This window comes from Equus asinus, chromosome 8 (assembly GCF_041296235.1).
Source record: "Equus asinus isolate D_3611 breed Donkey chromosome 8, EquAss-T2T_v2, whole genome shotgun sequence".
Classification (NCBI taxonomy): Eukaryota; Metazoa; Chordata; class Mammalia; order Perissodactyla; family Equidae; genus Equus; species Equus asinus.
The window spans coordinates 56,389,001-56,415,102 of record NC_091797.1 but is presented as its reverse complement, the minus strand read 5'-3'; the positions used below and the strand labels follow the sequence as shown (position 1 = coordinate 56,415,102).

General features: G+C 41.9%; 1 protein-coding gene across 13 annotated transcripts in view; it reads left to right on the top strand.

Moving 5' to 3' along the window:
- Positions 1–26,102, top strand: part of PHACTR1 (phosphatase and actin regulator 1) — a 504,607-nt gene that overhangs the window by 208,698 nt on the left and 269,807 nt on the right. The window contains exon 1 of one of the 13 annotated variants that reach the window (XM_070515616.1): positions 8,194–9,113. The exons of 6 other annotated variants lie outside the window; for them this stretch is intronic. The gene's annotated coding sequence lies outside the window, so the exon portion shown is untranslated. Of the gene's footprint in view, positions 1–8,193; positions 9,144–26,102 lie in introns of those variants that run through there. 6 more of the 13 variants (XM_044773224.2, XM_070515615.1, XM_070515614.1 and 3 more) reach the window with 6 other exon arrangements.

Here is a 26,102-nt window from a genome sequence, read left to right as displayed (position 1 = left end):
CAAAGCTCAGAGAGACAAGCAATTTGCAAATGGGACACCAGTTGGGTTATTATGACAGTTCTAGGAAGAGAGGCTAAGAATGTGAATTAGAGAAATTGCAATTGATATAAAGGGGAAGGCTCCAGAAAAGTAGATTAAAAGATCAGAAGAGAGGTCATTCAGTGAGGCATAAGACCAGGAGAGAGATTAGGAGAGAATCCAACATTTAAGAAGTAGGTAAATGGGGAAAAGAAAAAGAAATAAGTAGAATTCGTTTGTTTCTCAAACAGTAGCTTAGAGTAGGTGGTGTTGTAGAAGTCAAGAGAAGAATCGCAACATGCTGTCCAACACGGTAGAGGGCTCAGAGGTCTAGAAAGACTTTACATACAGTAATGCTGGTGGATTTTTTTTTTCCTTTTTCTCCCCAAAGCCCCGCGGTACATAGTTGTATATTCTCTGTTGTGGGTCCTTCTAGCTGTGGCATGTGGGAAGCCGCCCCAGCGTGGCCCGATGAGCAGTGCCATGTCCGCGCCCAGGATTCGAACCGATGAAGCACTGGGCCACCTGCAGTGGAGTGCGCGAACCCAACCACTCAGCCATGGGGCCAGCCCCTATGCTGGTGGATTTTTAATGGCAGTAACTAGATCATTAATTTTGTAATATTTCCAACTTTTAAATAAAGGAAAGAATGTCATAAACTAGCACATGGCCAGCTAAGCTCTTTCTGACTGGATGCTGACTGTGGCTCTTTCTGCTGCACTATTTAGATAAGATATTCTATATAACCCAACCCCTCACTCCGGCTTCCCAAGTATAACCTGCAGAAAGATAACTAGTCCTGCTGTTCTTTTCTGTGATGACACGGGTTGCCTTGTGATTCTCACATCAGTTCATGCTTACTGCATTAGGTTCTGTAAAGAGGGATAAAAAAGACAGGGAAAAACAAATTTTTCATTTTTGAATGAGTGATGAATTAATGACTTGGGAAAAAAACAAAATCAAAAGTAGTGAGACTTTAAAAAATAATTATAATAATTAGAAAATTCCTCTAAAAGCACAAACGTGGGAGCCAGACTCTCCTGGGTTTGTGCCCTGACTCTACTGGCTACAAGTCTACTCTGTTCCAGTTTTGACGCTAAGTACTTAACCTGGACCATTTCATTTATCCCACAATAATTCTATGACCTAGGCATTATTTTTATCACCTTTTTAGACATGTGGACTTACTAAAGGTCACACAGCTAAAGTAATAGGGTTAATTTAAACCCTGGTCCTCCCTAATTCCAGGACCTGAGCTCTGAGCCCTATGTTACTGTGCTCTAGGAGAGCATAATGGAGGCGCTCTTTCTCTTCCGATTAGGTTTTGTTGCGTGTTCAACATTTACATTTCATTGACATGGATCAGGAATTCAGGAAGGGTTCACCTGGGTGATTCTGGTTCCCAACTCTGATGAGGTTGCAGTCAGACAGTGACTGTGGGGGGTGGGGTTGGAGCATCTGTAACTCTCTTTATGGGCTCTCCACACGGGCTAGGTTGGGCTCCCTCATGGCGTGGCTGCCTCAGTGAAGTCCACTGCTTCCCTGCCAGCTGGAGGCTTCAAGAGCAAGTGGTCCAACTAGTAAGGGAGAAGCTGCCTTGCCTTTTATGACCTAGCCTCTGCACTCCCACAGAATTACTTCTGCCACCCTGGCTCCAAGCGTATTCCAAGCCCACCCAGATTCAGAGGGAGAGGAATTAGATCCCACCGCTCAACAGGGGAGAGGCAAGGTTCTAGGAGAGTGTGTGCAATGGGAGATACAGTTGTGTCCATGTTTGGAAACTATAATCTGCAACGTGGAGGTTTGGAGTGGGGGTAAGAGGGAATACCCACTCAGGCAGTACTGACAATTTGCTGGAGGTCTCGTTTAACTTGGGGCATTATAGTCTCTTTCTGTTTTAGACATGAAGAACGGAGACTCACAAACCTACCTGGCCAGGGTCTTTCAGCACCTGCTGTATGGCAGGCCACCTGACAGATGCTTTACAAAAGCCACCTCAGACTTCCCCCCAGTTTATCATTATCCACATCATACACAGGAAGAAACAGAGGCACAATAATCTGCCCCAGTGAGCAGGAGGCAGAACTAGAATTCAATCCATTCTCCGCCTTTTAAACCCTCATTCATTTGTCTCATTATAAGGGCCACTGTGTATCTCCTCTCCCCTCTTGTGTCTTTTTTGGGTCTTAGTCCTATTTGGCCACAAGTCATCACATAAATTCCACACCATGCTTTGGAGAGAATTAAAGGAAGCAACGAAACTACCTACCTCTCTGGGAAACCGCCTTTTTCTATTGTCCTCTCAAAGTAAAGCTGTCATGTAGTCATTATGCTGAGCTGGCCAAGAAGCAATTTGAAAAATGGCTTCTGAGATTGGCAGTGGCATTGAGTTGGCAGGGAGTGGGGTATTAACTGCTCTGTTATAGATTATGCCGGAGGCCTCAGATCTTGTTCCTGTCAGGCTCAGCCTTCCTTCTGGGAAGCTCTGTGTACAGCAGCCCCCTTTGCTCTGAACAAGAATCCTTTGACCTCGTACCTTTCTTGTTTGTGATGTTGCAGGCCTTCCAAGAGCATGCAGAAACAGGCTGGTCTAAGTATAGCAACCTAGTGAGCTTAATATGGCTTTGGCAAGAAGATCCCGATACAAAGAGCCTTAGTTAGCTGGCCAAGAATAGCAAGGGACAAAATTAATTCAGTTTAAAAATAATAAATGGAAAGGGAGAGTGAAAAAGAAGGAGGGAGGCAAAAGTGAAATAAAGAGGGAAGAAGGGAGGGATAGAAAAAGGAAAGAAGAAAAGAAGGAAGACAGAGGTCTTGGAAGTCAACACGTTCACCATCTGAATATGTGCCAATAGTACATTGAGTAGAAAGAAGGTAGGGTGAGGAGAAGAGCAGTTCACCAGGCGCTGCCATCTCTTGAGCTCCCTAATCCCATCTCCAACACTTTATTATTACCATGTAATGTCTAATAAGGCTTAATATTAAGAATAGATATTTTCCATTAATTGACACAGACGTTAGCCAATTGCTCTGCCAAGCACTCTACAGACATGATCTCATGTAATGCCCACAATACCCAACAATATCCTCATCCCCTTTTTACAGGTGAGGAAACTGAGGCTTGCAGGGTAAGTTCCTTGCCCAGCAGACAGCCCTGCTCTGTGCGGCGCATTGTAAATCCAGCAGGTGGTGACAAGGGCTGACCCCTGGGGACACATAGAGAACTTCAGGATTGAGTCAAGGAGGGAGCTAAGCTTTCCCAAAACTCAGCTACTCTTCTAGCCCCTGGCCAGGCCTCCCAACCCAACCCCTCCTCAAGTCTGAGGCTGTGCCAGGCTCCAGAGTCTCCAGAAACCCCATCAGTAATAGTTTTTCTGTTGACGTTAAGGCTATTATGCTGTTTATGTGGGTGGAAGTATGTATTTATTATGTGAAGCATTAAGCGTATTTTCTCTTCATCTCATTTAAAAGAGAATTTATTAATCCCTTAGTACATGAACTGCCATTTATTTAGAGGTGTTGTGGAAACAAAGCAGAGAAAACAATTAATAAACTTGAGCAACTGATAGCCTAGTAGGAAAACAACTTGCATGTCATACTGGAACCCAGTGAGCACAATCCTTGGGCACCCATGAGCAAGCCGTTCTCTAGTCCTTCCACTTTAAAAAAAAAATAGACTTTATTTTTTGGAGCAGTTATAGGTTCACAGCAAAACTGAACAGAAATCACAGAGAGTTCTCACATAATCACATACCCGCACACACGCGCAGCAACCCCCACTGTCAGCACCACAGTGCTCCATTTGTGACAACTGATGAATCTACATTGACACATCATTACAATGACTACAATGACAGTTACTACAATGACTACATTGACACGCCATTAGCACCCAAAGTCCATGGTTTACATTAGGCTTCCCCCTTGGTGGTGTACATTCTATGGGTTTGGACAAATGTGTAATGACATGTATCCAGCATGATAGTAGCATACAGAGTAGTTTCATTGCCCAAAAATCCTCTCTTCCACCTACTCATCCCTCCATCCCCCCAACCCCTGGCAACCACTGATTTTTTTACTGTCACCATGGTTTTCCTTTTCCAGAATATCATAGTCAGAAGCACGCAATATGGAACCTTTTCAGATTGGCTTCTTTCACTTAGTAAAATGCATTTAAGTTTCCTCCGTGTCTTTTCATGGCTTCATAGCTTTTTTTTTTTTTTAGCATTGACTAATAGTCCATTGTCTGGATGTACTACAGTTTATTTATCCATTCACCTCCTGAAGGACATCTTGGTTGCTTCCAAGTTTTGCCAATGATGAAGGAAGCTGCTATAAACATCCATGTGCAGGTTTTTGTGGGGACGTAAGTTTTCAATCCATTTGGGTAAATACCAAGGAGTGTGGTTGCTGGATCATATGGCAAGGGTATGCTTAGTTCTGTAAGAAGCCATCAAACTGTCTTCTAAAGTGGCTGCACCATTTTGCATTCTCACCAGCAATGAAGGAGACTTCCTGTGGCTCCACATCCTTGCCAGCATTTGGTGTTTATCCCTCCACTTTTTAAAGCATTACTAAACCAAATTATGTGGAAACAACTAAACAGCTGGACCTAAAGCCAAAAATGCCTCTGAGTAACAAAACTAAATGTGACATCCTGTGATGTCCGTGTGGCAGGGTTTCTTCTGCTCTTATTCAAAAACACCATACTCTTCCTCTGCACAAAGTACTATTAATTAGGTTTTCTGTTTTCTCAGCCCACTAAGAACTGGAAGCATTAATGAGATGGAGACACTAAAGATATAAAACAAAACTCACATGCATCAACCTGTTAACAAATAACTTAACAAATAAGTGTGTAATCCTGTATTCTCTGGATGCATAACCGCACATCAGCTTGCCATAACTGGTGTTTATAAGGATGGCTTAAAACACTGGTTGAAAGAATAAGATGGTATTCAAGATGCCACAGCTATTAAAAATTGACCATATGTCCCTATCTTATAGATTTGTTGTCAGAATTAAATGAAATGTATGTACATGCTTAGCACAGTGTCTGGTACGTAGTACTGCTAACAAGTATTGGCTGCTAAGTAGCAACGGTGATTTGGCGATGGCAATGACTCCAAGTGGTTAGACAGTTGGAAGGAGGAGAAATGGACAGGAAAGGGTATTGGAATGCCTCAGGCATTTATTGAGATCCTCCTACGTCCAGGGAGACTTCAAAGGTAAATGGCATGTGGTTCCTATTCCTGAGGAAATCCTTGCCTAGCATGGCATATAATTATAATAGAAGGTGATCAATGTTATAACACACCTATTTATAAAGGTGGTGTGAAAACATAGATGAGGGGGCTGCTAACTTAGACTGCAAGATCAAGAAGAGCTACAGTAAATATTGAGCTAGGCATGAACGATTGTGCTGTTTGGTGAGGGGTAGGTATTTTAAGGAGGGACATTCCAGGCAGAGGGAGCAGACTTTAAACGAAGGCATAGAGTCATGGAAATCAGGGCCCAGTCAAGCACGTAGACGAGGGCAACTCAAAGAGAGTGTAGTTAAGTCAGGAGATGGGCCAGCAAGTCCCCGGAGGCCAGTTTATGATCGCCTGTGTGTCATGGCAAGGCGTATGGATTTTATTTGAAAGGCAGCAGGTTGCTATTAAAGACTTTAAGCTGAGAAGCTACATGATTAAATGTCTGCTTTCGACGCACATTTGCACTGAAGGCAGGATAGAAAATCAACTTGAATGGGTAGCCACTGGAGGCAGGGAGATCAGGCAGGCGTTCTTGGGATATCTGGGTTATGGCAGAGGCCCTGGGACTTGAGAAGAGGTGACAGGTAGACTTGACGAGACAGGCGGTCTGTTAGAGAGGCTGTGAGGATAAGGGAGAGAGAGGGGGTACGTAGAAAGCACATCCAGCATGTTTCTGAGGTTCCTAACTCGGGCGATTGGGGAAAACCAAGGAAGGAACTTGTTACAAACCTGAGATTTATTTTTTAATCTTTATGATCCTCTGGTGGCATGAAAGAAGCTGAAACTTTAAGAGCCTTTCAATTCCGAGCTTATTTGATATTTTCTTGCTCCACCCAAGAGAACACCACTTGAATTATGCCATAAGGCTAGAACCCAATGCATGCAATTTATTTTCCTAAAAGTTCCAAGTAGGGATAGACAAATGTGTACTCAAACAACAAATTCCAAGCCAAAAATGACCAAATACAGTTTAGGACTGGCCTGTCTAATGTGGTCGCCACTAGCCACGGATGGCTATTGAACACTTGAAATGTAGCTATTCCTAATTGAGATGTGCTGTTAGTGTAAAATACATATAACTCATATTGTATTTCAGAGATTTAGAATGAAGAAAAGAGTAGAAAATATTTTCTTATTAATTTTTATATTGATTACATGTTGAAATAATATTTTGGATATATTGGATTAAATAAAATATATAGCCCAAACTAATTTCACTAGTTTTTTTTCTTCGTTAATGTGACTATTAGAAAATTTGAAATTACATATGTGGCTCATGTTGTATTTCTATTGGACACCACTGGTCTAGGAAATTCGATTTTTGCAGTGTCAATATTTAATGACTACATACAGACCAAGGATATTTATATTTAGTATTATTGCTTCTCTTCCCATTATTGTAGAGGCTCTCACCACCTGATTTTTCTAATATCTTACTATATATCCTTATTCTCATTAAGAAAGAAGTAGTTACCATAGTGACTGCCCTAATATAGTGTATTTACTACACCTGGAGGGAGAGATATAAACAGACATCAATCGGTTGTCCAGGTTTACACATGTGTATTTTTTTCATGTGTATCTTGGTCTTCCCTTGCAAAATAGAGCGCTGAGACTAGGAGACCTGACATCTAATTCCTGCCGGTGTCCCTGGCTTCTTTAGGTCTGTATAAGGAGAATAGTAATTATCCCATGCCTACTTCAGAGGGGGCTATGTGGACAGTTACAAAGTATTTTGAAGGTTATTCCTAAGGCACAGTATCAATCTAATGAAACAGGTTTATATAGTGATGGTATCTGATATTACTCACAATGCTGGAGAACAGCAGGAAGGAGAAGGTAGTGTTCTTTGGTGGAATATGGATGGGGGAATGCAGAAGGGAGAAAAGAGGTCAGACCTGGAAAAACTAAAAGAAGATTGATCAATGTTAGCATTTCTTCCCATCAACTTCCACAGTCCTTTTCAAGTACTTCCCATATTCAGCAACAAGTCTCCACTGGCTGGGAGAAAACTGGGAGCCCAGAGCCCCCTCTGCATACAGTTTATCCTGGCTTAGACATGGAAAAAGTGAACAGGTCGGAGTTTTTTATGTTGATCTTTGTGTTTCATGATGCTTTAAGTGTCATGCTCATTTATGCCATCTAAGTTTCTCAAAGAGCCTGTCACTCATGGGTCAATTCTGTGTTTTAACATGCTTGCCCCTTGATAGAGATCATTTGGACAGAAATGACAGACACTAAGAAAGGGCAACTGGGAGAGACTGAAATGATTCTCATTACCTTCACCCAAGACAGTGGTGGCTTCAAAATATCCGTGTGGATTGGCCTTGGGATTTCAACACGGTTGAAAGAGAGGCGGGGGGCTTGGCCTTTAAGAGATATTTGCATAGGAAGCAGGCAGTTTGCAGTTGGATGCTATGTTTATTTGAGGCAGCTCGGGGAGGGTTTATCACCATCAGAGTCAGGGCAGGTGGGTTGGTCAAAGACCCCTCAACTTAGTCTATCCCTTTGGCATTTCACCAAACTTAGGTATGTGGCAAAAGGAATCAACATTCTAGGTTTTAGACTTCATTTGCACATGTGTTATAAATCCGTGTGAGGCTTTTCAACTGATGATTCACTCTCTCATTTGAAAATCCATTCAGCGACTTATCTAATCTACAGACAGCCACCCTAAAAGGAAATCAGGGGAACTGTTACAGTTACATCTGGAGATGTCACTTCTGGAGAAATCCCTGCTAACTCAGCACTGGCATTTAGGGGGTCCTCCACCCAAGTCGGATCAGACCAAAGGGAAATAAAGATACGCTGCAAAAATGCAGCCCTCCTCCTGAAGTTTCAAGAAAGGTTAATTGCCATTGTTTGGTGTTTTAAGTGTCTTCCTCTCTGCCTCCCCCCACTACTGCAGGGGGAGGGGGTCAGGCTGGGAAGAGGGGAGTGGAGGGGAGTTTGGTTTCCTGATCAGAACTCGAATAGCATAGTTTGAATTATATAATGGAGCTGCCGTGAGTCAGATGACAGGCTCACTGAGTAATTCCCTGCAGAAGGAGACAAACTGCATGTTAAAAAGCTCAACAAATACTCTTTAAAAAAAAAAAAAAAGCCCAGGCCGTGAGTTCCAGACTTCCAAGCTGCAGTTTCCTCTGAATTCTATCCGGGCTGGAACAGCTGGGCGTGCGGGCTGCGTCCGAAGACACGCAGAGGCTGCTGCCGAGGGCCAAGTACAAGTCGGGGTCTTGTGTGGATCACCGGGTTACTTTCTGTTTCATTTCGAAATGCACCCTGCTCCTCAAACTGGTTGCCTCCAATGTCAAGTAAAACGCATGACTCCTTGGAGACTCCAGCCAGGCTTTTAAGAACTGGGGCTTTGTGAAGGTAAGAGGCGATCCGTGTCCTGCCAGTTGGGGGCTGCTGGCTCGGAGCGGTCTGGGTGCCTGCGGAGAACGCCAGGAGGAGTCTGCCAACTTGTTCTGGGATTTGAACGAGGCTGGAGAAACCATCTGTGGAGGGGTTTTCAGGTTAGGAAAAGGATAAGATGGACCCTTTCCATCCCGGATGGGTGGCCACCCGGTCCGTAGTGAGTTGAATAGATCCCCAACTCCTGCTGGCTCCCTTCCCTTCCCCATTCCATGCCATGTAGGAGTGGGTCAGCCGTCAGGGAATTGGCACGGGCTGGTCCAGGGCCGGGAAGGAAGGCGAAGGGGCTGCCTGGCACCGAACGACTGTATGGGCGTGTGTAGATGTGGATTTCAGAGCCCGACACTTGAGGAGACTCGCTCAGTCCAAGAAAGCCCAGCTATTGGCGAGCCAGAAAACAGACCCAGAAAGGAGGATACATATGTGAGTAAAGAGCTTTGGGGAATCTGTAAGGTAGGCATTTGAGCCCTAAAGAATTTTATTGCTCTTTGTGTACTTGTTAGTTGGATTTTGTATTGGTTTTACGCTTTGTTCTGTTTAGGGAATTTTCCCTTTTTGGAGCTGCCGATATCAATTGATTTGGTTTTCACTCCTGGACCCGGTTCCTAGGGTGTCTTGGAACCCACTGGTGTCAGTGTAGATGCTCCAAAGTCAGAGGAGATGGAAAGGAATCTGGTGGTGGTGTTCAGACCTGGGAGCTTCGCTGGGCAATCTCACTGCAATGGAGAGTTGCTGGGAGTCTGGACGCCTGCTGAGCCCAGCAGCTTAGGAACCTCAGGAAGTTTCTGACTTAAAGAGACAGGACAGGAAAACTCAAATCGGCAATTGTTAGTTCAGGGGAGGTGGGCACAGGGAGAAGTGATTGATAAAAAAGAAAGATGGCTGGGAACGTGGAAGGATAAATAAAGGCATCGGTTCCACGGGGTCCCATCTCAGGCTGTGGCATTTTGAGGTTTGCGGCATGGAGATAAAAATCAAGTGGGAACTGATAACAGCTTGCTGGGGTGAATAAGAAATACTACAATGGATTCCTTTTTTTTTTCACTGACTCCCAGAGAACCTGAGAAAGAGGCAAGGCGTTAGTTTGGAAGAGTTCATTTCTAATTGCTATTATTTTGGCCACATGAGGTGCTCTAAACAAAATAAGGTGATGTTAGGACCAAAGGGAAAATGTGCTTACAAGGATGCCTATAAAGAGATATTCCAGATTTTGCTGCCCCTCACCCCACCTCTGCCTTACTCCCAGTTTTGGCAAATTATATGAGTTGAATGTGTCTGATATAAACAACTCTTTAGAGTGGTACAGTTATCACTGCACGTGGATATTTGGCTATCAAATAAAAATGATCTTGAATCAGTGGTTCTTAAATCTTTGAGATCATGGACCGTGTTTGGGAATCAAAAAGGTTTTGTTGATCATGAATTTCTAGAGTCCTCTCTCTACTGTCGCCCTATCACTCTCATCTCTTCGGATGCTCAGCAAACAAAACTAAATGATGACCACAGAATCAAAAGGCATAGCATAATGAGGTTTCTAATGAAAGGCCACATTTTAAATATAGATAGTATAATATTATAAATATTCATGATATAAGAGAACAGCTCGTGGAGCCCCCTTTGCAGGCAATGGCAGTCCCTCAAGAAAACACTGCTTAAATAATTAATAACCTAACACAGTACGTTCCTTTTATCCAGGTTTCCATCCATTGAAACTTGCTGGAAAACCTGCATTTATGCACTTCAATAATATAATGAGGACTCGGATTCCTAAGGATGACATCCAGACATTGCAAGACCCATCAGTGCCTTCCAGATCTCGGAAGATAGCATGAGAGGCTCGGAATAGTTTTAGTGTGGAGTGTATTGCCTTGCACTCTAATTCTCTAAAATTTGGTGATCTGCCTAAATCTTGGTGCCCACATTTTCCACACCAAGAACCAGGACTTGTGGTCTTACAAAGGATTTTTGTGTTACTTTCAGTGGGAGAGTCAGCCTGGGAAAGGCAGTTGGGATGCAAAATTGGACGTCCATTCTGGGACAGTTCAATAGTTAATGGGACAACTCATCAGAAGATGTGAAATAGGATGGCTTTTGAAAATCCCGTCCTCATAGAAATGTAGACACTTTGGTTAAAAGCATAAGTTTTTTGTGTTCAGACTGACTTGGGTTTGCATTCCAGTTCTGCCACCTGTTTGATGAGTGACATTGAACAAGTTTCTTGACCTTTCTAAGGCTCAGTTTCTTCATCTGTAAAGTTGGATAGTAACAATACCTACCTCATAGATTGTATGGGAAGTAAATAAAACACTGTATGAATAGAACAGCACATAATACGGTGCCTGGCATAGTTAGCACCTAATAAACATAACTGCTATTATTATTGGTATCAATTATGGTACCCAGTGACCACAAAATATTTGAAAAATCAGGTTATTTTTTCCTTTTAAATGCCAGAGAGCAAAGAATCTGTTGTGCAACCTTAGATCAACATTCACAATCCTCAGAATGTTCTGGAATTAAGTCTTCCACCCTTGTCCAGCCCACAAAGGACTGCATTTTTATTTGCTCATTGCAGTCTCCTAACATGGCGATTTAATGCTTCCCATAAAGCAAACTTCCGACCATATACTATAAAGTCCAAAGACAGGTGCATAATTAATCTGAAGGGCAAAGATGTCTTTTGCATTCTATAGGTGTTCAGCTTTCTATTAAATTCAGGATCCACAGCTGCAGGGAAGGGGGTAAGAGAATGAATTTCATAAAAGGTCCTCCAGGTATGGCCTGGGCTTCTCGAGGAAACTAACTGAATACAAAGATCCCCCTGGGATTGGTCCTAAAGATGGCAGAGTAAAGAATAGTGTAGCATGTCTCCTTCTGAGAAATCCCCCACAAAGACAACGTGAAAGCCTAAAATGACGAGAAACAGAAAGAATCCGGTGGAATTATAGAAAAATAAGACACAAGATTCAAAAACAAAGAAACAAATTATGAAATGTAGAAACACCCCAAACTTGGAAATACGATAATGCTAAGGAAAAAGAAAGAGGAGTGGACTGTGGGAGAAAAAGCAGAGAGAGTGGGGTTGAAAGACTTGGTTGTTAAGTTCAGTACTTTACCCTGGGTTAACCATTCAGTTAAGTCTATTTCCTCGTTTGTAAAATGACAAAATAATTCCTCCCCTGCTCTCAGGGCTCCTGAGACCAACAAATGAGCTACTGTGTCAAAACTTAAGAGATGGCAGGAAACTTAGAGTACTCCCCCCAACAACGCTGGGACCCTGAACTCCACCTGGGCCTATCACACAGGTGTTGGTAACTATTTAGGATGAAAGAAAATTGACAAGAAGGAATGTGTATGTTATTAAAAAACAGGATTTTCTTCTTGATAGTACACAATAATTAATGAATAACCAATAACTATTGTCTTAGTTTGCTAGTGATGACATAACAAAAAACCCCAGGCCAGGTGGCTTAAACAACAGAAATTTGTTTCCTCACAGTTCTGGAGGCTGGAAGTCCAAGGTCAAGGTGGGGCAGGGTTGGTTTCCCCTGAGGCCTCTCTCCTTGGCTTGCAGATGGCCACCTTCTTGCTGTGTCCTCACCTGGCCTTTCCTCTGTGTGTGCATCCCTGCTGTCTCTTCTTCTTGTAGGAACACCAGTCCTATCGGATTAGGGCCTCACCCATATGACCTCATTTAACTTTGATTACCCCCTTCTGGGCCCTATCTCCAAATACAGTCACATTTTTAAGTTCTGGGAGTAAGGGCTTCAACATATGAATTCTGGGGGAACACAATTCAGCCTATAATATCCACCAATTAAGAAAACTCATTGAAAGGTATAGTCTCATTTTAGGAATTTATCAGGTCCATGCGGGAAAATGACATCTCCCAATTGCCATGGGGAGATGCCATGGAAGGTAGCCTGATAGACTTGGCCCCAGATTCAAGAGAAGCTTGACTTCCTGGTGTATTTCAACTAAGAGGGAAAGTGAGGACCTTGTTTTTTTTATTTCCACCTAGATGTTCTGTCAAAGAACTAGCAGATTGTCCCTAGCAAGATGGCATCTCTATGGTGACAGCTGTTCTTGGAGGATGGGTTTAACGTTTTTTGGAATTAGATGCTCCTTTGTGATCAAAAGGATTATGGCATTTCGTTGGATAATTTTTCACTTCCTTTCAATATCTGTCTCTTAAGGGAAGTCAGAAATTGATCCTATAATCTGAGTTCCTTCTGTGCTTCTGTGTTCAGCATGATCACACATACTTTTCACTCTTTCTTTCTTTCTTTCTTTCTCTCTCTCTCTTTCTCTCTCTCTCTCTCTCTCTCCCTCCCTCCCTCCCTTCTCTTTCTTTCTCTCGTTCTCTCACTGAGGAAAATTGGCCCTGAGCTAACATCCATGCCCATCTTCCTCTATTTTGTATGTGGGTTGCTGCCACAACATGGCTGCCACCAAGTGGTGTATGTCCATGTGGGGAACCAAACCCAGGCACCGAAGCAGAGCACATTGCACTTAATCACTAGGCCATGAGGCCAGACCCACCATTTCTTCACTCAGTCTCCAACTCTCCCTGTGCCCATTCAGTACGAACGGTGATGTTTAGTGACATGGTTACCTGAAATACACACAGGTATACAGATGTGCACACAGAATGTGTGAGTAGAGAGGAAGGTGATTTAAGTGATATTTACACATCACTTTCTTTCTAAATTCACATCTTTGGTTGCAGAGCAAGAGATCCCAGACTCAGCTCATGGCTGAGATGTCCCCACAAATATGGGAAGCACAGGAGAACTGACAGCTATTCCAAATTCGCAGACATAAGAAGGCCTGAAAGAGAAAGTGGAACGGGAGGAGCAGGTGATTCGCAGGTGTTCACAGATGAGGGTGAGCATGCTCACTGCTTCCTCCTCCTCCCCACTCTAAGCTGGACCATTAGCTGGACCATTTTCACACTCTTGGGGGGTACATCCCAGCTCCCTGTTAGCAGTCTACATGCTGGATCCACACAGGAAAATGTGACATAAGGGGGAAATCATGTGAGCAAGACATGTACCTTGATTTTCTTCTTAAAATGACTGGTGGCAAAAAATTATATTGGAAGAAACAAAGAGGCATACGTTTAGTAACTTGTAAAGCAGCCTGTTTTGTCCTTTTTCTTTAAAAATAAGGAGTGCCTCCAGTGTCCAGGAGGGAAGAGCCAGTTCCCCGAGCATCAGGATCAACCTCCTCATCCTTCTCCTGTGCAGTTTCAGCACAGACAAGAACACAGTCCATTAGCACTAGACAGGTTTCTCCTTGTACCAGGATCCGTTTCACAGGCAGGGGAAGTAATGGGTTAGTGCTCAATTAGTTGGCCCAAACTTCAAGCAATTTGGATGCAATGTTCTCTCCAAGTGTCAAGGGCTCTTGTTTGGGTTAGTAGAAAGAGGCTGTTGAAAGAAACTATGATGTAATTGGGAATGTGTCGGTGCCTGTATTATTTAGCCCTGATTTTAAGGCCCATGACTTGCCCAAAAAAGGAGCTGAAGGCTGAGAGTGATAAGGACAAACACTCAGGAACCAGCCACCAGACTTTTAGAAAACTTTAAGAAGATTAGTATTAGTATTATTGACCTTCATATAAATTAGGAACATGAATTAGGAACTCTTATTTAAGTTGGTTTGTTCATATATAGAATTTCTCAAATAAAAATGTGGTTTTTTCGATAAAACAAAAAATGCCCACCTCGGGATTGTTGTTGTTGTTCTTGTATTTCATCTGTAAACACTTATTATCTACTGACCTAAGGACAAGGTGTTGTGCAAAGAGTTTTGCAGAATAAGAAAAGATGAATCAGATCTGCCCATATCTATTTAGGGAAATAAAACATGTACATAAAAGTTTTAATAAAGTATAGAAAATGACAGCTTCATGAGAACAAAAAAAAAATGGTTTTGAAGTTGAAAAGAAGGGGATATTAATTCCAGCTAGAAAAGGCTTTAGAAATGTTTTTAACAAGTCTTTAGGGCTGAATAGATAGATTTCAGTATGGAGGGGAGGAGGGGGGATGGGAAGGCAGGGGACGTTCCCAACAGTCGAGAGGAAGTAAGTGGGGAGCAAAAGCATAGAGGAAGCCGTGCCTGGATTGTGCGTGAGGCATGGTGATCGGCCAGCTTTGTTGGAGGAGGGGATGAAAAGAAAGCGACCAGTTGTAGGTACGTTGGAAAGATTTTGAGTATCAAGGACATGGTTGGAGCTTAAAACTATGTGTAGGGTGGGCTGAATGGAGAGAGATGGTGAGGGCACCAATCAGTTGCAGTGCTATTGCAGTAGTGGAGAACATAACCATGGTTAATAATAGTAATTAATAATAATAATAAGTAGCTCTCACTTGTTGAGTGCCTAGTAGTTATAAGCATTTCCTTTAGATTATCTGCTTTAATCTGCATGGCAAACTTGCAATGTAGGTACAAATACAGTTGATCCCCATTATTCACGGACTCTGTATTTGCAAATTCGCTTACTTGCTCAAATTTCTTTTTAACCCCCAAATCAATACTCGCGATGCTTTCACAGTCATTCATGGACATGTGCAGAGCAGCAAAAAAACTTTAGTTGCACCACGCGTATATTCTCAGCTGAAACTGAAGGAGGTGATGCTCTGCCTCTTTGTCTCAGCTCTCATACGTTTTAAGTGTCATTTTCACGGTCTTTTTAGTGTCGTTTTTTGCGGTTTTCTGCTTTTTGTTGGTGATTTTGCTGCGTGGAATGCTCCCCAAGCGTAGTGCTGACGTACTGTCTAGTGTTCCTAAGTGCAAGGAGGCCGCGATGTGCTTTACGGAGAAAATATTGTATGATGGTGATAAGCTTTGTTCAGGTGTGAGTTATAGTGCTGTTGGCCATGAGTTCAAGGTTAATGAATCAACTGTATATACTAAATAAGGTGTCTTTAAACAGAAACACACATAAGACAAGTATAAATTGACCAGTTGCTCAAAACCGTGTGACCAGAGGCTCACAGGAACCTCACCCTCTGTTTCCCCTGGGAGCCATGATTCTGTGGTCACTAATCCAGTTCACAGCGGCTTTATAGAACAGGGCTACTGTGACTATCAAGAATCCACTAGTTGTCTCCTTTCCACTGAGAAGTAAAGTAAGGCTGGGAGAGGGAAGGATCTTGCCTGAAGGCTGCCAGCAGGCATAAACCCGGTCTGGCAGACTGGAATGTCATAATATGATGACATACATTTGTAAGGACGTAACAAGGGCCTGGACCAGGTGATAGCGATGAAGAATTGAGGGGAGGAGGTAAATGATAAATGGTTTAGGAAGGAGAATCACCAGGCCTTGGCCACTGACTGCAGGGGGAGGGCCGAGGAGAAAGGTGTCCAAGAAGACTCTGAAGCTGGATAGAGGTGATCAACTGCTGGGACCGGGAGGGCCTGAGGGGCCAAGGTTGCAGGGAGGGTGGGCAGCAGGTGCTGCAGGATCCGGGACTGTGGCTAGAGAACAGAAATGCCGGCTGTTATTTTTGGGTGCTCGCTATCTTCCAGGTGCTACTGAGAGGCTCTGTCTAAATGATCTCATTTAATCCTCACAACAACCCTACGAGGTAGGGACTATTGTGCCCATTTTACAGATGTGGAGAGTGAGGCTCAAAGAAGTAAAGTAATTTGCTCATGGACACCCTGCTTGTAAACAACAGAACAGAGAATTCAAACCAGGCAGAGTCACCCCGGAGGTTGTAACCACAGACAGAAGTCTTGGAATTTGAGATCTTGGCAGGGGAGAAGCATTAGCATTAATGATACTCTATCTTGTTCTCTAGTTTCTTGTTTATAATTTTATTTTTTCTAATATTCTCTCCTTATGACCGCATAGTTTCCTACCTTCATGTTTTTTTTCAAATTCTTCTCTCCCACAAGAATGTCGTTCCTCTCTCCTAGCCTTTAGGTTTTTTATGTTATGGTTTTTTTTTTTTTATGTTGCAAAGCAGTGGTTAAAATTATTTGATTGCTACAGAAATTGGACATGTTGTGTTATGCTGTGCTGTTTAATAAAAAAGTTGGAACCTTTCAAGGTTTCCTAGGATGTAATACATGTTACTTAAGAAGAATTATTCTTCCAATCACTCTTGCATTTCACATTAACAGAGCTATGATTTATTTACAGCTGTGCTCATTAATAGAGGAAAGCATGATTATGCTATTTGTGTGTTAGATTTGGATAACCTGGCATAAAAAGTCATGGTCCTTGTTTTACATTTCATCTTAGATATCAATTATCTTTGATCATTTTTTTAAAGATATGAAATCTCTCTTTAAATTTCCAAATCTGTATCACTGAGACTTATTTGCCCATGTCCCTGAAATATTAAAAATTAAATATTCCCCTGACCCTTAGATATTAAGGCTTATTTCCACAGCACTGGTGGTAGTGCTATGCCTGGGGATGGAATGGTTTCCATATGCAGATGGTGTTTCATCTAAAAAGTGCCAGAGTTGCTTATTATATTCAAAAACATGTTAACAGTATACAATAGGGAAAAAACTCCTATCAGAATCTTGGGCTCCTTCTTGCTTTCTAAAATGCCCCCTTGCGATGTGGGGAAGGTGAGCATTCTTCCTGACCACACAGAAGGTGCTCTCCGAGCTGTGGCTGTCCATCACAGCGCCTCTGCCCGCAGTGTTCAAATGCCGGAGGATGCGAGAACAGAGAGTTTGAATCTCTGTAGGTTAGTGGAAAAGAGTTCACCTACAAGAGTTCCTCTTCTTTGAAATAACTCAAGGCTGAAACTCCTCCTTTATAAATTAGAAAGAAACCTCTTGAACTATTCTGAAACCAGAAGAGAGCGAGTTGCAGTGCAGCTGGAAACTGTACTATATACTCAGTCAACTGTAGCTTTTAGGTGAATAAATTCTGCATTTGTAGAGAGATCTGGTAACTTAGGAACAAAAGCTACGACAAAGAAACCTTAAGAAATCTTTGTCCTCTTCTTAAACTGCAGTGGCGTAAAAGGGAACTGGGAAAAGTGAAGCCATGTTAGATTCAACAAACGCTCGAAACCATCTTTCAAATATTCGCGATGGAATAGAGTCCAAAGTGTGTTTTGCCAAAACCGAGGGAAATTCGCTCCATATGTTTCTGATTCATTTATAGTTTAATCATCAAAATATTGCTTTGCAAGGACTAATTATGTCCAAGGTACCTTTTATGAGCCATTTTAAAACATTAGCTTGAAAACAGGAAGCCCTGTTTTGCCAAGAACTAACAGATGCCTGGGCAGAGGTTCTGGGTTTGGATGTGGGGGGCAGAGCCCTGGATACTGAGATTTCTAAATCTGGCACAGCTGACTTTATAATGCCTTTGGGGAATCTGTGCTATGTGTCTGTCTCCACTCACTAGAATTATAGAAATCCTTCAGGGAAAATAACCCAAGGGCAAGGTGACTACTGGCTTCCATGATTTCCACTCAAACTCATTTCCTTTCATGGAATGTCATACCCTTTTCACCATAATCCACTTGTACATGATAATTCAGGAGATAACTTCTCTACTGGAATCATATTAGTAACTTAGCCCTTAAAAACCCAAAGTAGAGTGTCATAAATGAGCTTAGAAAAAGCTTCAAAGGAGACGTTGACTCCAGGAACAGGAAAAAAAATTTTCTCTTTATTTTTGAGTTTTTTGTTTAATGAACTAAAATTTTCAGAATTGAATCCTCCAAAAATGGCTTTAAATAAAATACTGTTTGTGCTGCTTTCTCTCTCATTGCTCTTCATCGGTGGTTTTTAACGTTAAGTTCCCTGATCAGCTTCACCCGGGAAATTTTAGAAATGAAAAGTCTCTGAGCCCACCTCATACCTCCTGTTCCCAGTGGTTTTCAAACTCCCTATACATCAGAATCATTGAGGGCTTCTTAAAACACTTACAGCTGGGCCTCACCCCTAGGCTTGCTGATTCAATAGCTATGGGTGGGACTGAGAACTTGTATTTCTCACCAGGTCCCAGGTCCGCACTTGGGATCGTCTACTGTATGCTCTTCCCAGTTCTCGCCACTGGCTTGCAATTGAATGCAATGAGATGGGCACTAAAGAACAGTTGTAAGTGGAGACCATTCCAGGTGCATCTACTAATGGTTACTTGGGGATGTGTTTCAATGATTTAACAAGGATACTGTCTCTTGAAATTCCTGTGGACCATTATTCATGGCCAAAGAAATGAAGTAGTTTACATAATTATTGAAATTGTGTAAATCTGTGGCCTCCACAAAGCTTTAGTTTGTGAAATAGGAGTACCATCAAGCCACTGTATATAAAACATCTATAATTTTTAGACTTTCATGAATCAGACTGTCTGCAGACTTTAAAATTATGTAAAAGTAGTAACTAAATTCATCTGGTGACATGAGCTTTCTTTGTCATTAAAATGTAAAATAACTTTTTTTTGCATGAATTCTTGCATAAGGAATATTGGGTATATAAAGGGAAAATGTCTTTGAAGAGAATTGTACAATTGCATAATTGACACTAATGGACCATACTGATCCTCAGGCAAATCGTGAAACTGGAGCTCAATGAAGGTATTTCACCAGCGAGTTCTGCTGGTGTGCTGCTTTTTGATGATCTGTCAATACAATAAGGTCATGGAACCCTCTAAAAAAAGTGGTTCTCAAACTTTCAAATGCTGTAGAATCACCTGGGAATGTTGTTAATATACCAATTCTGATTCAGCAGGTCTGAAGTGGGCCTCAAAGTACTTCATTTCTAACCATCTCCCAGGTGATGCTCATGCTGCTGGTCCATGAACCACGCTTGAAGAAGCAAGGTTCTAAAATAGTAGTTCCTGACCCTGGGAAGCCTTTAAAAAATTCTAAATCAAACATTCTGGGTGGGACTTGGGCATAGGTATTTTTAAAGCACCCCTGGTGGTCCTAAGGTTCCGCCAGCATTGAGAAGCTCTGACCTGGAAAAACAGAGTTAATGTTTCTAGGCTGCCTCTCTCAAAATCAGATGTTTTGCCTGAGTCTTGTGGGTGTTAGATTGCAGTGAATTCATACTTGACTTCTCTAGCAAGAGCCTTAAGTGCCTATTTCTATTTTGCTGATAAAAGAAAGAGCCAAATGCTTTAGATTCCAGATGTGCTGACTGTAGCATTGACATTCAGCTTTGAAAATTTAGCAACCTGTCTTGTATCCTCACCTCTGTAGCAGGTCTCCCTGCTTACCCTTGTAGGCGAGCACGGATTTAACTATGGGTACACCCAACAGTGACACTCAAATAAAAATGTTTCATATGCGCAAGTACTTAGACACATATTTAAGAACTCAGAATCCTGCACAAAAAACCATCAAGAGAAAAAATTGCCTTAAAAATGGGAAGAACAGATGTCTCAATCCAGTTGCCTCCAGCATAAAATAAAGGTAATATGACTTCTGTGGAGCATCGGATTCTGCTTGGAACTGTACCCCAACACAGTTGGATGAGTCTGTTGCGAAGTGCACCCCTCAGTAGCTGAACGTGCTATCTGTGGTTGGGGTAATTAAATATTAGAGAATGCTGCCAAATGCAACGATTTCAGTTTCAGCCTAGATGAAGCTGAACTTCTCTCTCTCACGATAATTAGCCAACATTTGCAGTTACTTCTTAAAGTCACTTCTAACTTCTGATAAAACTATGGCAACACAGAAAAAGATGTATCACTGTTTATTCTGGCAGATGGATGCAGACCCAATTTGTCTAGTAACTATATCAAGTTATTTAACTATTAAACTCAAAAGAAGGGGATTTAAGTACACAGGATATTTTAAATTTTAAATTTAATCCACCAAAAAGCCTTCTGATCCCACTCCATTCTTTTGCTAGTAGTGTGATGATGTCAGGCTGTAAAGAATTAAAATTTTGGCTGCCATATAAATATTTCCCATTTTATGCTATGGGTGGTCCATGGGTATGAATCTAAGAATGACAAAAACAACAATAATGGCAAAATTCTTCTTCACCATATCTCCATATCTCTAAAGAGTGTACTTGGGAGTAAATTGTGAAAACTCAAAGAGCTAAAGTAATTCTATTTTTGCTGTCATTGCTGGTCGGGGTAGGGTGGGAGATTGGTAAAGGGTGAGACTGGAGAGGTAAATATGGCCAGGAAAACAGCCTCCATGTATGATTCTATGAAATGGCCAGAAGAGGCAAATCTCTAGGGACAGGGCATAGATTTGTGGTTGTGTAGGGCGAGGGTGGAAATAAGGAGTGATGGTAAATGAGCACCTGTTTTCCTTTCAGGATGTTGGAAATGTTCAAAAATTAGATTGTGGTGATGGTTGTACAACTGTGTAAATATACTAGAATTTATTGAATTGTACACTTAAAATGAGTGAATTTTATGGCACATAAATTATGTCTTAGTAAAGCTATTAAAATAGAAGGGCATCTTGTAAACCCTGCTAAGAGAGTTTGATGTTTTCCCAGTTGAGGCAGGAAGGGACTAATAGTGTAGATTCACACACCTGCACTTTAGAAAGCGCCCTGTGGGATCATACACAACCTCTGCTGTGTAAGGTTGAGGGGAGGTGGAGACAACTGACTTCTATTGAGCGTCGACTGTGTGATAAACACTGTGTAGACACCTTACGCATATTATCTCACTTCGACCTCACGATAACCTACTGGAAACTTTACCCTGTCTGAATGGTTCATTGCTGTTGCAATCGAAATGTAATTCTATTGGATCCGAAATACAGACAACCACTGCTTTACCTATGAAGCAATTAGGCTCAGGCGGGTGAAGTGACTTCCCCCAAAGCACAGAGAGTAAGTGGCAGAGCCAGGATTGGAACTCAGGGGATGTCTGATCTCAGGCTTTGCTCTTTCTCCTCCACCCTGCTGCCCTGAGATTGGTGAATTAGTGCACACAGCATGGGGTTGAACTGTTTGGTAGATTATACAGCAGTAATATTTACACATACCCTTATATTAGTTTCCTGTTGCCACTATAATAAGTAATCACAAATTTGGTGACTTAAAGCAACACAAATGTATTCTTTCACAGTTCTCGAGGTCAAAAGACCCAAATCAGTCTCACTGGGATAAAGGCAGAGTTGGTTCCTCCTAGGGGCTCCAGAGAGAATTCGTTTTCTTGCCTTTTCCAGCTTCTCAGGGCCACCTGCATCCCTTGGCTTGTGGTTCCTTCTTTGCGATGGTGTCACTCCAACTTCTGCTTCTGTAGTCACATCTCCTTCTTCTCTGACTTGACCCTCTTGCGTCCCTTTTATAAGGACTCTTATGATTACATTGAGCCTATCTGGATAATCTAGGATAATCTCTTTATCTCAAGAATCTTAATTTAATCACATCCACAAAGTCCCTTCTGCTACGGAAGGTAACATATCCACAGGTTCAGGAATTAAAATGTGGACATCTTTGGGGGAGCTATTATTCTGCCTACCACACTCCTGCTCTAGAAACCTAGGTTTGAAAGGAGTCTTGGAATAAATGTAGTCTTCCATATTTTGACCTTGAACATAAACTCAAAAGCTTCTCTTTATTCATAACAACCAAAATCAAGACAAATCAGACTATTATTTATTTATCTCCAATTTTAAGTGCTGCCCTCCTGAAATGTTAGAGGAATAAAATAAATAAAAAACTTGATGATGTGCCATTAAGCATATTATTTTCCTTCGAAGGTATTATTATTAGTTGGTAAATTGCAGGATTGCTTTAATAGGTCAAGCCGTCAGAGAGATCTCATGCCAAAAGAATGTGGAAGTTTGGACAAATGAGAACAAACACATGCAGAATAATATCTATATTGCTCATAACTGTTTTGAAATACACTTTCTCTTCTACAATGTCATTTAAGACAACTGTGAGCTTCATGAAGCGCTTTTTAAATAGGCCAGTGTCTTGTTTTTTTAAAGGTTCTGTGGCGTCTATTTCCCTCTAGGTTTACCCCCTAAGGAAACAGCTGTAAATTGTCAAAGTCGAGGCACCAAATTCCAACAGATGAAGAGAAAAACCAGAGGCCATGAGGCAGCTTTGAATGTGTTGACCAAAAGCACAATATGGAGAAAGGGGCTTATCTGTTGTTATTCAAGGGTCCAGGGCTCTGAGGGGTTGTTCTTCCAAACCACATATTTTTTAAAAATATACATTAAAAATATTGAGTGGCAAGTATTTGGGTGTTGAAGAGGACGGGATGCACCTTTAGCTCTTATGAAGATTTTCCTACATATTCTCATCTTTCCTTGACTAATAATAATAATACCTTTCTCTATTACTCCTGTCACTTTCAGAGAATATATCATCCTCTTCATTTTTTTTGCACTCTCTACTCAGCATATCACCATGGACTTTTTCTAGTCTTCAACTCAAATCCCAAGACATACTTCTGCTAAAAGTAGTGTTTTAGTTCTAAAATGTCCTGGGTGGTTAACCAGGTTTAAGACTCACTTTCAGAGTAGCGGTCACGGGAACTCGGGGTATTTGCTCTTTGCCATTAAGTGCTTGTGTGACTTCAGGGTCCATCTGTCTGGAGCTGTTTTTCCATATGAAAATCAGCGCAGTCAGGGTTGTCTAATAGGTCTGTGAAGTGCCTTTCCATTCCAATATCTTATAAGCTCAGAACATTGAGTGGATATGGGGACTATGTGTTGGACCTTGGTTTGGGATTTCCAAAAAGCTGACCCAGAGATAAGATTTTGAGTTCAAGTAGTTTATTTGGGGGGCATACTCAGGAAATACTAGCAGAGGTTTGGGGAAATATGACAGAAAAGAGAAGGAGGGCAGTGAAGAGTGTATTAGCAAGTCAGTTACCACCGGATGCAAACACGCTTTAAAGTTATTCCAATTTAGAGATGTGCAAGGTGGGTATTCACGTACTCCTTCTCCATTATAGGTTGAATGATGCCTCAGGGGGCATTGTCTCTCCAGCACTTCTTGCACCTTTACTCCCGTTGTCAGAAAAAAGCCCTCCATTTAGAGTTGCAGGTGTTTCCAGTAAGCTTTCTAATTAAGGAACTAAGTGCCAATGGGATATGGGCAGGGTGCTGACTGCGTCTGCTACAATGTGTGTGAGAGGTCTGGGGGAAGTATGGGAAATGAATGGTCAATTAGGAAATGAGGTCTCTTTTAAACTTGCCATGAGAGTTCCAGAGATTACAAGGCATTGTTCTGCAATGTTGCAGCCTATCCCTGCTCCCTTCATGGTGGGCATGGACGAGAAAATAAATCTATTGCTAAACATTAAAGAAGAGCTCACAAAAACCCTGACCAGAGTGAAAAGCGTGGTGTGTTAGTTAAGTTATGGATGCTCTGCGTTATTGATATAAAAATGCTCTTAAAACATCACTCTGCAAAATCTGCAATAAAATTTTCTCTTGCTACCCATTCTTCAGAAAATGATATTAAAATGTTCTAATGCTATGACATTTTGACAAGAAGGAGCTCATTTTTAATTGATGGTATGGAAGATTCAGTCTGGGCAAGAGCCTTCCCTTATGTATTGTGGGTCTTTCCTTTATTGCATAGCCAGTGCTCTGTGTAAAATGGGCCAATAGGTTCTGTAATCATCCATTGCTCCTTGAAAGGCTTTGGCATTCAGATGTGCTCTTAGAAATAAGTGGGGTGAAAGGAATGGCATAATTCGATTCATTTTCCCCTCTGAACTTTATTTCTGAGAACCCAACTTGCCAACATCTATGAAATATAGAAGAGGCTTAGCAACCAATCACTGGGGCAGGAGGTGATGGAAGGGGAAGGAGACGGCTGGCCGAGGAACTCTAAGCTTGAATAATTTTGTATCTCAGGACAAGAGAGCAAGATTGCTGACTTTTAGGTTTCTTTTGAGAGGTGGAATGGGAACAGCATATTGAATATTCTAATAAAGCCAAGTATAGGTGTAACTCCTTTAGGAAACAGCCAAACTGGTAAAAATGAAACTCCTTGGGTGAATATTAAATCAGATTTGACTTACATGCAACTTAGAATCTTAGAATAAGAACAGACCTTCTAGAGCATCTAATTTGAGCCTCTCTTTTGACTCAAGAAGAAACCAAGACCTCAAAAGGTTCGGAGATTTGTCTACCAGGACCACAGAGCTTATGGATTCACGTATTCTGACACCCCGTCCAGTGCTCTTTCCACCCCACTGCGTTGCTATATTGTTCCTCCTCTTCTTCTTTTTCTTTTCTTCTTCCTCCTGATACTGAACCTCTTAATCTCAAGTTCGTGTACCCAATGCACAGTAAAACACTCACTGAGACATGGGTGCTTGGAGATGGAGAAAGCTTTATTTGAATTGGCCAAAACAAGAAGGTGGGAAGATGGGTTCTCTCAACTCTGCCTTAACAAGAGCAGAAAGCAGGGGGTTTTATAGAGCTAAGTGGCTTGGGAGGAGGAGCTTTGGAGAAACAAATGGGTCACTCCTATAAGCCCCTGAGCAATCTGACTTCTGGGCATCATCGGCTGGTGATCCGAACCTCCCCAAAGGCATTCTCTTTCTTCTGCAAAAGCAGCTCACAAATCCTCCAGACCTTTGAGTCATCCCTCAAGTTAAACAGGAAAACAGCATATTGACGAGATTAACTTCTCTTCATCTTGTCTGTGTTGAGAACAAGGTCAAAAGGCAGTCATGTTCTCATTGACTATCCACCATAACCCTCAGGTACTCGGATTCACTCCTTCTCCCCCTCCTCTCCCTCCTCCTTCTTTCTCTAGCTCTCAAACAAGAATTTCATTTAAACAACAAAACACCTGACTTGAAAGAAAACTATCTGGGATCCATTTCTTTTAGCTTATCCCTGCATGTAATAGCTTCACACACACATCCCTTAAAAAAGTTATGAAGTTGCCCTTGGCTTTACAATGATAAAAGTAAAACATTGAAATCCTCCAGTCAGACAAGGTCTGCAAGGATTTGTGCTGTGGTTATTTGTTTAACACTGAGAGCAAAATAATTTACTGTTATGTAAGGACAGAAGTTGAATGAGCATGGCACTAATGGAGAAAGGGGATGTTTTCACGGAAGCAGTCTTTTTCCAGACTTTGTCCCTATTTGATCTTCACTTTGACAATGTACCATAGATCATTTAGTTTTAAAAACAAAAAAAGCAACACGTCTGCATTCTCTGTCCCGCTTCTGTCTGCCTGACCTGCTCTGTTGTAACTGACATCGAACATCTCTAAGCCTCAATATCCCCGTGTTTGAATGAGGCTTCTTGGCAGGGGTGGATCTTGTTTTGGAGGGATCTTTCTAAGAAAAAATACAAAAATATCTGACTTTGGAAATTTAGGAAAAACCATGTCCCTGTGAACACATTGCTAGGTCCCCTCTCAGGGCCTTGGAGAGGACCTGGGCCTAATTTAAGCATCATTGACTTCGCCAGAAACCTGCCTGTATGTCCCAGTGTGCTCCACAGTGTTTCCTTC